Consider the following 9794-nt stretch of genomic DNA (forward strand, 5'->3'; position numbering starts at 1 on the left):
TCCTGCTATAAATGCGGAGACCCAGGACACTGGGCAAACCAGTGTCCCCAGGCCAAGCTGGCCACTCCGTCCCGTCCATGCTTTAAGTGTGGCACAACTGGGCATTGGGAAAAAAGGTGTCCAAATCCTCGCCTGCCTACCACGCCATGCCCAACCTGCCAACAGGAAGGACACTGGAAGTCTGATTGCCCCGCCAGCAGGGCAGGCATTGCGCCTCAACGTGGTGCCTCTCCTCAAGGGTCGGAAGGCTCCTTCCAGCTCCTACACCTGGACGATGACTGACGGTGCCCACATTCGGAGACCCCTGTCACCCTCGCTGAGCCTAGGGTAACTCTACAGGTAGCAGGTAAGCCAATTTCTTTTCTCATCAATACGGAGGCTACCTATTCTGTTTTACAATTACATTCTGTTTCGCCAACCTATGGAGGTCCTAGCCAGCCATCCACTATCCCAGTAGTTGGGGTAGACGGTAAACCGTCTAACCTTCACCAGACCCCAATGCTAAGTTACTGCCTGGACTATGCATGGTTTGCCCACTCTTTCCTCATCATGCCCTCTTGTCCCACCCCCCTCTTGGGATGAAACATCTTAACCTAACTCAAAACATCTATTCCCCTTCCCTTTCTCCAGGTGGCCAGGTTCTACTCAAGGATCAACACCCTCCTCAAATTTTCCCACTTCCTCACCATTCTTCATCTTAACTTAACTGACTTTTCCCTCATAAACCCCATAGACACCCTCCTTCCCGACCCATCCCCCAACCAGTAGATTTCCCAACTTTTTACTCTCATAGAAGACCTAGCTTGGCAGGGTGCCCTTTGTGATTTCGGCAATGTTGAACTTACCCTCTACACCTTTGTCATCGTTATTATGGTTCACTCTAATTCCCCTAGTTACTCCTACTAATCCTAACTTTGTATGGAGATTCTAAATCTGGTCTACAGACAACCAGATACACTCAGTCATGCAGGGCACTGCAGATTGTCCCCCCCACCCACCCAGGGTTGTCACTCTGCCCTCTCCCTAAATAAAATGTGGACTCATTAGGCCAGGATGAAGGACAGATACAGCGAAGGAGAGGCTATAACCAGAAGGCAGTAGAAAGCCCAGACCTCCCCAAGGGCCTCTGCGTCACTCAGTCCTTGTTGAGTCAGAGATAGGGAGAAGCCAGGAGGTAGGGGAGTTGGTGAGGGGAGCAGCCTTAATGAGCGGGAGGTGGAGAGACGGAGATGGAGATGGAGACAAAGAGATACTGACAGAGACAGAGAGAGGCACAGACGGACAGAGACAGAGATGAAGAGATAGAGATGGAGAAAGACAGAGATGGGGAAAGACAGATGAAGAGAGACAGAGAGAGAGACAGAGGTGGAGAGAGACAAAGACAGACATGGGAGAGACAGAGATGGAGAGAGAGAGAGAGACAGAGGTGGAGAGAGACAGAGATGGGGAGAGACAGAGATGAAGAGAGACAGAGTGAGACAGAGATGAAGAGATAGAGATGGAGAAAGACAGAGATGGGGAAAGACAGAGATGAAGAGAGACAGAGAGAGACAGGTGGAGAGAGACAAAGACAGAGATGGGGAGAGACAGGGATGGAGAGAGACAGAGATGGGGAGAGACAGAGATGAAGAGAGACAGAGTGAGACAGAGATGGAGAGAGACAGAGATGAGGAGAGACAGAGATGAAGAGAGACAGAGAGAGATAGATGAAGAGATACAGAGATGAAGAGAGACAGAGATGAAGAGAGACAGAGTGAGACAGAGATTCCTTTTTGCTACTCTACGCCAAACTCTTCATGGTGTAATTGCACATAAGCTCCCAGCAGGACCCAGACGGCCCCTGTTGGAGGCTACTTTTGGTGTAACCAAACTCTATCTAAAACTCTTAACCATACCTCCATCACCCAGTCCCTTTGCATTCCGGTATCTTTAGTGCCTAGCTTAACCCTATATAGCGAAGGAGAATTGTCTGAACTAGTTTCCCAGCTCAGCTCCAGCAATAACATCCAAAAGTGGGCTGTTTTTCTTCCCTTAATTATCGGGGTTTCCCTAGCTTCAACAATTTAACGCCCCCTTAACCCCCGGACCACTGGTATGGCTACTGCCTGTAGTACAGCAGATGCTTCCATTCCTAATTCCCATACTAATCCTCTGCCTTATGTTATGTCTTGCTCCCATTCTAATAAAATTTCTCCAAGCCAAGGTCCAAGAGATCACCCGAGTCACCTTCAACCAAATGCTCCTGCATCCCTACACCCAACTGCCAACCTCAGACCCTAACTATGCCCCTTAACAGCAGGAAGCAGCCAGACAGACCACAGCGCCCTAAATTCTTATAATCAATAAGAGGTTGGACTGTTTGGGTGAAGGAAAAAGGACAAGATGGAGGAAGGTGAACAAGAAGGCACAATCCATGTTGCTTCTGTGTTCTTCCTCACCAACATTCCCGCGCGCGGGAAAATGCAGCCCGCCCCGGGAAGATGCAGATCAACCGAGCATGCGCCAGGTGATGTCAATCCGAAGAGATCGAAACTTACCCGGCCACGCCTACGGAGACGCACCTATCACGCCCTTATCCTGCCCACTGCCCTCCCCGTTCCAGTACCAATGCATAAAAGTCTGCCACTGGCAGGACCCAGTGTGACTTCTTCGGCCCCCGCATTTGTGGACCGGAGAACATCACCCTAGAGTGCCGGCGCGACTTCCCTGGCCCCCCACACCTGAGGACCAGAGAACCTCGTCCGAGAGTGTGTGCATATTTGCAATAAAAGACTGCCACTTTCTTATGTACTTTGGCCTCATGTTTAATTACTTAGCTCTCCTAAATTAAGTTACATTAAATTAAAACAGTAATCCCGCTCAAAACAGCCCTGAGAAACATCGCCCATTATCTCTCCATACCACTCCCCAAAATTTTCACCACCCCAACACTTTACCACTATTTTGTTTTATTTTTCTTATTAATATAAGAAGACAGGAATGTCAGGCCTCTGAGCCCAAGCTAAGCCATCATATCCCCAGTGACCTGCACGTATACATCCAGATGGTCTGAAGCAACTGAAGATCCACAGAAGTGAAAATAGCTTAACTGATGACATTCCACCATTGTGATTTTTTTCTACCCCACCCTAACTGATCAATGTACTTTGTAATCTCCTCCACCCTTAAGAAGGTTCTTTGTAATTCTCCCCACCCTTGAGAATGTACTTTGTGAGATCCACCCTCTGCCCACAAAACTTTGCTCATACCTCCACTGCCTATCCCAAAACCTATAAGAACTAATGATAACCCACCACCCTTTGCTGACTCCCTTTTCAGACTCAGCCCGCCTGCACCCAGGTGAAATAAACAGCCATGTTGCTCACACAAAGCCTGTTTGGTGATCTCTTCACACTGAAACACTTCTGAAGGTAGAGGAAATTACCCCTCCCTCCTCACCGTTGCTCGCAGGGGTCGTGAATGTTGGCCTTTTTCTTCTTTTTTCAGGATGGACAGGTGAACAGCAGCTCCCTTGCTTCCCTCCTGGCCAGGGCTGGTGCACATGGCTCAAGGCTGTCCAAGAGCAGGCTGGCCTGCATCCACCACCACGTGTCCACGGAGTCTTCCCCTCCCAGGGCCAAGGGATCTGGCTCTGTCAGAGAGCAATTAAGTCTCTCCCCCAGTTGGAGGAACCATTTGCATAAGAATGAGACGTTCTTCCTCAGGCATCTTTTTCTATTCTCCACCCTGTCAGCAGCTAACACAGCTGTGCATTTAAGCTGTCTTTTCCTTTTCTTTACTGGGTTAACAGTGAGGCTTTTTAAATATATATATAAAGACGTTTTTACTAGGCCAGATATAAGTTTCACTGTTTATATTCTCCCAAGCTGTAGCCAATCTGGTGTGCTTTGCATGTCTTTCTCTATGGTCAGCAGCAAACATTGCTGCAGGCCTCCATCTTGTTTTATGTTCTTGGAAGTGTGGCCTGTAACCATATGGCAATGCTTTGTTTAGCCTCCGCCATTTTAAAATGGTGGTGCAGGCTCAATTCTGACTTAGGGAATGAGTCCTTTCTGGTTTGATATCTGTGTGACCTTTGCTATTTGTTGATTCTCTTCTCCTCCATGGACTGCCTTTGTTTTTCCTTTCTCTAAGCATTTAGTAAAGCTTGAAAGTCAGAAATATTGGCTGCTTGACCTGGCTAAAGTAAGATAATAAGAGATTTAAAAGGATTTTCTTAAAGAGCACTCAGCTTAATTAAAAGTGGATATCCAAGTTATAGGTATATTTAAAAGACCTTTATGTTTTTCTCTTCCTGGATCTCGTTTTGCTGGGAAATGGTTTTTTTTCTGAGTCAGTTGAATTATTTTTCTTCATTTTGCCTTGCCACCCTTAATGCATGCATGAGAGGGGGCAAATTTTCCTCATGGAATCCCAAGAATTAAAAGCAGATGGATCCCTCTCAAAATCTGGTTTTGCCTCCTAATTATGCCTGTTTATTAGGCCTTAGAATCTGCATGTTTTCCTAGCCCTGTCTCTTAAAGGGCTCCACCCAGAGGCCAATCATCCAGTTAGGAGATTGGCAAACAAAAACATCTTATGGATACCGAGTCTTCTTCTGCCTGTCTATGAAGTTATGTATGTGTTGTGTGTGTGATGTCTGTAAAAAAGAGCTCTAATAAATTGACTTAAAGAAAGATAAGTGTTTGGATCAAATATTTTTTAAAGGTGAGATAAAAGCTGTTGTACCTTTCAGTTCACATGACTTTAATCTTTGAGAAATAAACACAACCTTAAAGATTATTGGTAAAATTCAGATGTTGTCAAAATGTAAATATTTGCTTAGGGTTAAAGGATTGTTTTGAATTATGTAAGATAAAGCCGAAAGTTCAAACAAGCTGTGGAAGGAATGTAAAAATTAATCTTGCAAAAGAAATTCTGTATATGAACATATTAACTAAATTCAAAAGAGTATTCCATTGTTTTCCTATAAATTAAGCATTGAAATAAAGGCACAACAAGGTATTCTTAAGGCACTAATCTGCTCCTCTGCAAAATTTGTAAAGGGTTATAAAAGGGCTTTTTTTTTTTTAAATTTCTGAGTCATCTTTTTGGCAAAATAAGTATGGTAATCTGGAATTTTATTTCATGACATCAAGTGTTTTAAATCTCTAACATTTAATAGGCTTCCCAAAATCACTTTTTGGATGCTACAGAGGGCCCCTGGAGCATCCAGAAGAGAGGTAAACATGAATGTTTGACATGTTTAGGTACATGGGATTGCCAAAGAGATGTTAAATCTTATTCAGGTTATATTTTAGTGAATAATATTAGTATATGTTCCAAAATTGTGTGGGATTTCTAAAATTCCAATGTCTGAGTATATGCTATTAATCACAATTAAAGTTGTTATGTTAAGTTATTGTAAACTACGAAGATAATCAAATTTCTTTGTCCATTGTGTTTCAGACTGTAACTATCCTGGATATTTTGCTACTCACAGACAATTGTTGTCTTGTTTTGATCCTCTTCCCATGATGGTTTATCATCAGCTATAGAACATTCACAGGTGCTCTCAAATGCAGGTTTCTGATAACTGAATCAATTTTTTTGACTTTTGCTTGGAACTTGCTCATCCTCACTTTGTTTTTTAGAGTCAAGGAAACATATTTTGAGCTACTTATGGTCTTTAAAAATTAAGATATCCTCCTGTGAACAAAATTTGGAGCATACTTGTCTCTCTCCCTCTCTCTTCTGCCTGGCTTCTCCAGAATTTGGAAACTAGTTGTGAATATTCTTAACTTATGGCAATATAGTTGCTTGCAGCAGTGCAATAAGAATCCATTTTCTTTATTATTATTATTATACTTTAAGCTCTGGGGTACATGTGCAGAATGTGCGGGTTTGTTACATAGGTATGCATATGCTATGGTGGTTTGCTGCACCCATCAACCCGTCATCTACATTAAGTATTTCTCCTAATGCTATCCCTATCCTAGCCCTCCATCCCCCAACAAGTTCTGGTGTGTAATATTCCCCTCCCTGTGTCCATGTGTTCTCATTGTTCAACTCCCACTTATGAGTGAGAACAGGCAGTGTTTGGTTTTCTCTTCTTGCATAACTTTGCTGAGAATGATAGTTTCCAGTTTCATCCATGACCCTGCAAATAACATGAACTCATCCTTTTTATGACTGCATAGTGTTCCATGGTGTATATGTGCCACATTTTCTTTATCCAGGCTAACATTGATGGGCATTTGGGTTGGTTCTGAGTCTTTGCTATTGTGAACTGTGCTGCAATAAACATACGTGTGCATGTGTCTTTCAAGTAGAATGATTTGTAATCCTGTGGGTATGTACCCAGTAATGGGATTGCTGGGTCAAATGGTATTTCTGGTTCCAGATCCTTGAGGAATCACCACACTGTCTTCCACAATGGTTGAACTAATTTACACTTCTGCCAACAGTGTAAAAGCATTCCTATTTCTCCACACCCTTGCCAGCATCTGTTGTTTCCTGACTTTTGTAATGATCGCCATTCTAACTGGCATGAGATGGTATCTCATTGTGGTTTTGATTGGCATTTCTCTAATGACCAGTGGTCACGAGCTTTTTTTCGTATGTTTCTTGGCCACATAAATGTCTTCTTTTGAGAAGTGTCTGTTCATATCCTTTGCCCACTTTTTGATGGGGTTGTTTGTTATTTTTCTTGTAAATTTGTTTAGGTCTTTATAGATTCTGGATATTGGCCCTTTGTCAAACAGATAGATTGCAAACACTTTCTCCCAATCTTAAGGTTGCCTGTCCACTCTGATGATAGTTTCTTTTGCTGTGCAAAAGCTCTTTAGTTTAATTAGACCCTGTTTGTCAGTTTTGGCTTTTGTTGCCATTGCTTTTGGTGTTTTAGTCATGAAGTCTTTGTGCATGCCAATGTCCTGAATGGTACTGCCTAGGTTTTCTTCTAGGGTTTTTATGGCTTTCGCTCTTATGTTTACATCTTTAATCCATCTTGAGTTAATTTTTGTATAAGGTGTAAGAAAGGGATCCAGTTTCAGCTTTCTGCATATGGTTAGCCAGTTTTCCCAACATCATTTATTAAATAGGGAATCCTTTCCCCATTGCTTGTTTTTGTCAGGTTTCTCAAAGATCAGATGGTTGTAGATGTGTGGTGTTATTTCTGAGGCCTCTGTTCTGTTCCATTGGTCTATATATCTGTTTTGGTATTAGTATTATGCTGTTTTTGTTACAGTAGCCTTGTAGTATAGTTTGAAGTCAGGTAGTGTGATGCCTCCAGCTTTGTTCTTGCTTAGGATTGTCTTGACTATCTGGGCTCTCTTTTTGGTTTTGTATGAAATTTAAAGTAGTTTTTTCCAATCCTTTGAAGAAAGTCAATGGTAGCTTGATGGGGATAGCACTGAATCTGTAAATTACTTTGGGCAGTATGGCCATTTTCGTGATATTGATTCTTCCTATCCATGAGTATGGAATGTTTTTCCATTTGTTTGTGTCCTTTCTTATTTCCTTGAGCAGTGGTTTGTAGTTCTCTTTGAAGAGGTCCTTCATATCCCTTGTAAGTTGTATTCCTAGGTATTTTACTCTCTTTGTAGCAATTGTTCACTCATGATTTGGCTCTCTGTTTGTCTGTTATCGGTGTATAGGAATGCTTGTGATTTTTGCACATTGATTTTTGTATCCTGAGCTTTGCTGAAATTGTTTATCAGCTTAAGGAGATTTTGGGCTGAGACAATGGGGTTTTCTAAATACACAGTCATGTCATCTGCAAACAGAGAAAATTTGACTCCCTCTCTTTCTAATTGAATAAATTTCTTTTTTTCTCTTGCCTCATTGCCCTGGCCAGAAGTTCCAGGGCAACTATGTTGCATAGGAGTGGTGAGAGAGGGCATCCTTGTCTTGTACTGGTTTTCAAAGGGAATGCTTCCAGTTTTTGCCTATTCAGTATGATACTAGCTGTGGGTTTGTCATAAATAGCTCTTATTATTTTGAGATATGTTCCATCAATACCTAGTTCATTGATAGTTTTTAGCATGAAGGGCTGTTGAATTTTGTCAAAGGCCTTTTCTACATCTATTGAGATAATCATGTGGTTTTGTCATTGGTTCTGTTTATGTGATGGATTACGTTTATTGATTTGTGTATGTTGAACCAGCCTTGCATCCCAGGGAGGAAGCTGACTTGATTGTGGTGAATAAGCTTTTTGATGTGCTGCTGGATTCAGTTTGCTGGTATTTTATTGAGGATTTTCACACTGATGTTCAACAGGGATATTGGCCTGAAATTTTCTTTTTTTGTTGTGTCTCTGACAGGTTTTGGTATCAGGATGATGCTAGCCTCATAAAATGAGTTAGGGAGGATTCTCTTTTTTTTCTATTGTTTAGAATAGTTTCAGAAGGAATGGTATCAGCTCCTCTTTGTACCTCTGGTAGAATTCGGCTGTGAATCCATCTGGTCCTGGACTTTTTTTGGATGTTAGGCTATTAATTAGTGCCTTAATTTCACAAGTTGTTATTGGTCTATTCAGGGATTCAACTTATTCTTGCTGTAGTTTTGGGAGGGTGTATGTGTCCAGAAATTTATCTATTTCTTCTAGATTTTCTAGTTTATTTGCGTAGAGGTGTTTATAGTATTCTCTGATGGTAGTTTGTATTTCTGTGGGATCGGTGGTGATATCCCCTTTGTCATTTTTTATTGCCTCTATTTGATTCTTCTCTCTTTTCTTCTTTATTAGTCTGGCTAGTGGTCTATTTTGCTGATGTTTAAAAAAAAAACAGAAAAAAATAAAATAAAAAAATAAAAAAGAACAGTTCTTGGATTCATTCATTTTTTGGAAGGGGTTTTCGTGTCTCTATCTCCTTCAGTTCTGCTCTGATCTTAGTTATTTCATGTCTTCTGCTAGCTTTTCAATTTGTTTGCTTTTGCTTCTCTAGATCTTTTAATTGTAATTTTATGGCGTCAAATTTATATTTTTCCTGCTTTCTCTTATGGGCATTTAGTGCTATAAATTTCTCTCTACACACTGCTTTAAATGTGCCCCAGAGATTCTGGTACATTGTGTCTTTGTTCGCATTGGTTTCAAAGAACATCTTCATTTCTGCCTTCATTTTGTTATTTACCCAGTAGTCATTCAGGAGCAGGTTGTTCAGTTTCCAGGTAGCTGTGCAGTTTTGAGTGAGTTTCTTAATCCTGAGTTCTAATTTGATTGCACTGTGGTTTGAAAGACTGTTAGGATTTCTGGGTTTTTTAGTTTTTTGTTTTGCATTTGCTGAGGAGTGTTTTACTTCCAATTATGTGGTCAATTTTAGAATAAGCGAGATGTGGTGTTGAGAAGAATGTATATTCTGTTGATTTGGGATGGAGAGTTCTGTAGATGTCTATTAAGTCTTCTTGATCCAGAGCTGAGTTCGAGTCCTGGATATCCTTGTTAATTTTCTGTCTCATTGATATAATATTGACAGTGGGGTGTTAAAGCCTCCCACTATTATTGTGTGGGTGACTAAGTCTCTTTGTAGGTCTCTAAGAACTTGCTTTATGAATCTGGGTGCTCCTGTATTGGGTACATATATATTTAGGATAGTTAACTCTTCTTGTTGAATTATCCCTTTACCATTATATAATGGTCTTCTTTGTCTGTTTTGATCTTTGTTGGTTTAAAGTCTGTTTTATCAGAGACTAGGATTGGAACCATTGTTTTTTTGTTTTTTGCTTTCCATTTGCTTGGTAAAGATTCCTCCATCCCTTTATTTTGAGCCTATGTGTGTCTTTGCACATGAGATGGGTCTCCTGAATACAGCACACAG

At 41.4% G+C, this 9794-nt stretch overlaps 1 long non-coding RNA gene across 1 annotated transcript; it reads left to right on the forward strand.

Moving 5' to 3' along the window:
• Positions 1–735: 735 nt before the first annotated feature.
• LOC141410343 (uncharacterized) lies at positions 736–5389 on the forward strand. The gene is made up of 2 exons (XR_012435138.1): positions 736–1554; positions 1765–5389. It is a non-coding gene; the product is annotated as an uncharacterized lncRNA (long non-coding RNA).
• The last annotated feature ends 4405 nt before the right edge of the window (positions 5390–9794 follow it).

The sequence above is a fragment of the Macaca fascicularis genome, chromosome 5 (genome assembly GCF_037993035.2).
Source record: "Macaca fascicularis isolate 582-1 chromosome 5, T2T-MFA8v1.1".
NCBI classification, from domain to species: domain Eukaryota; kingdom Metazoa; phylum Chordata; class Mammalia; order Primates; family Cercopithecidae; genus Macaca; species Macaca fascicularis.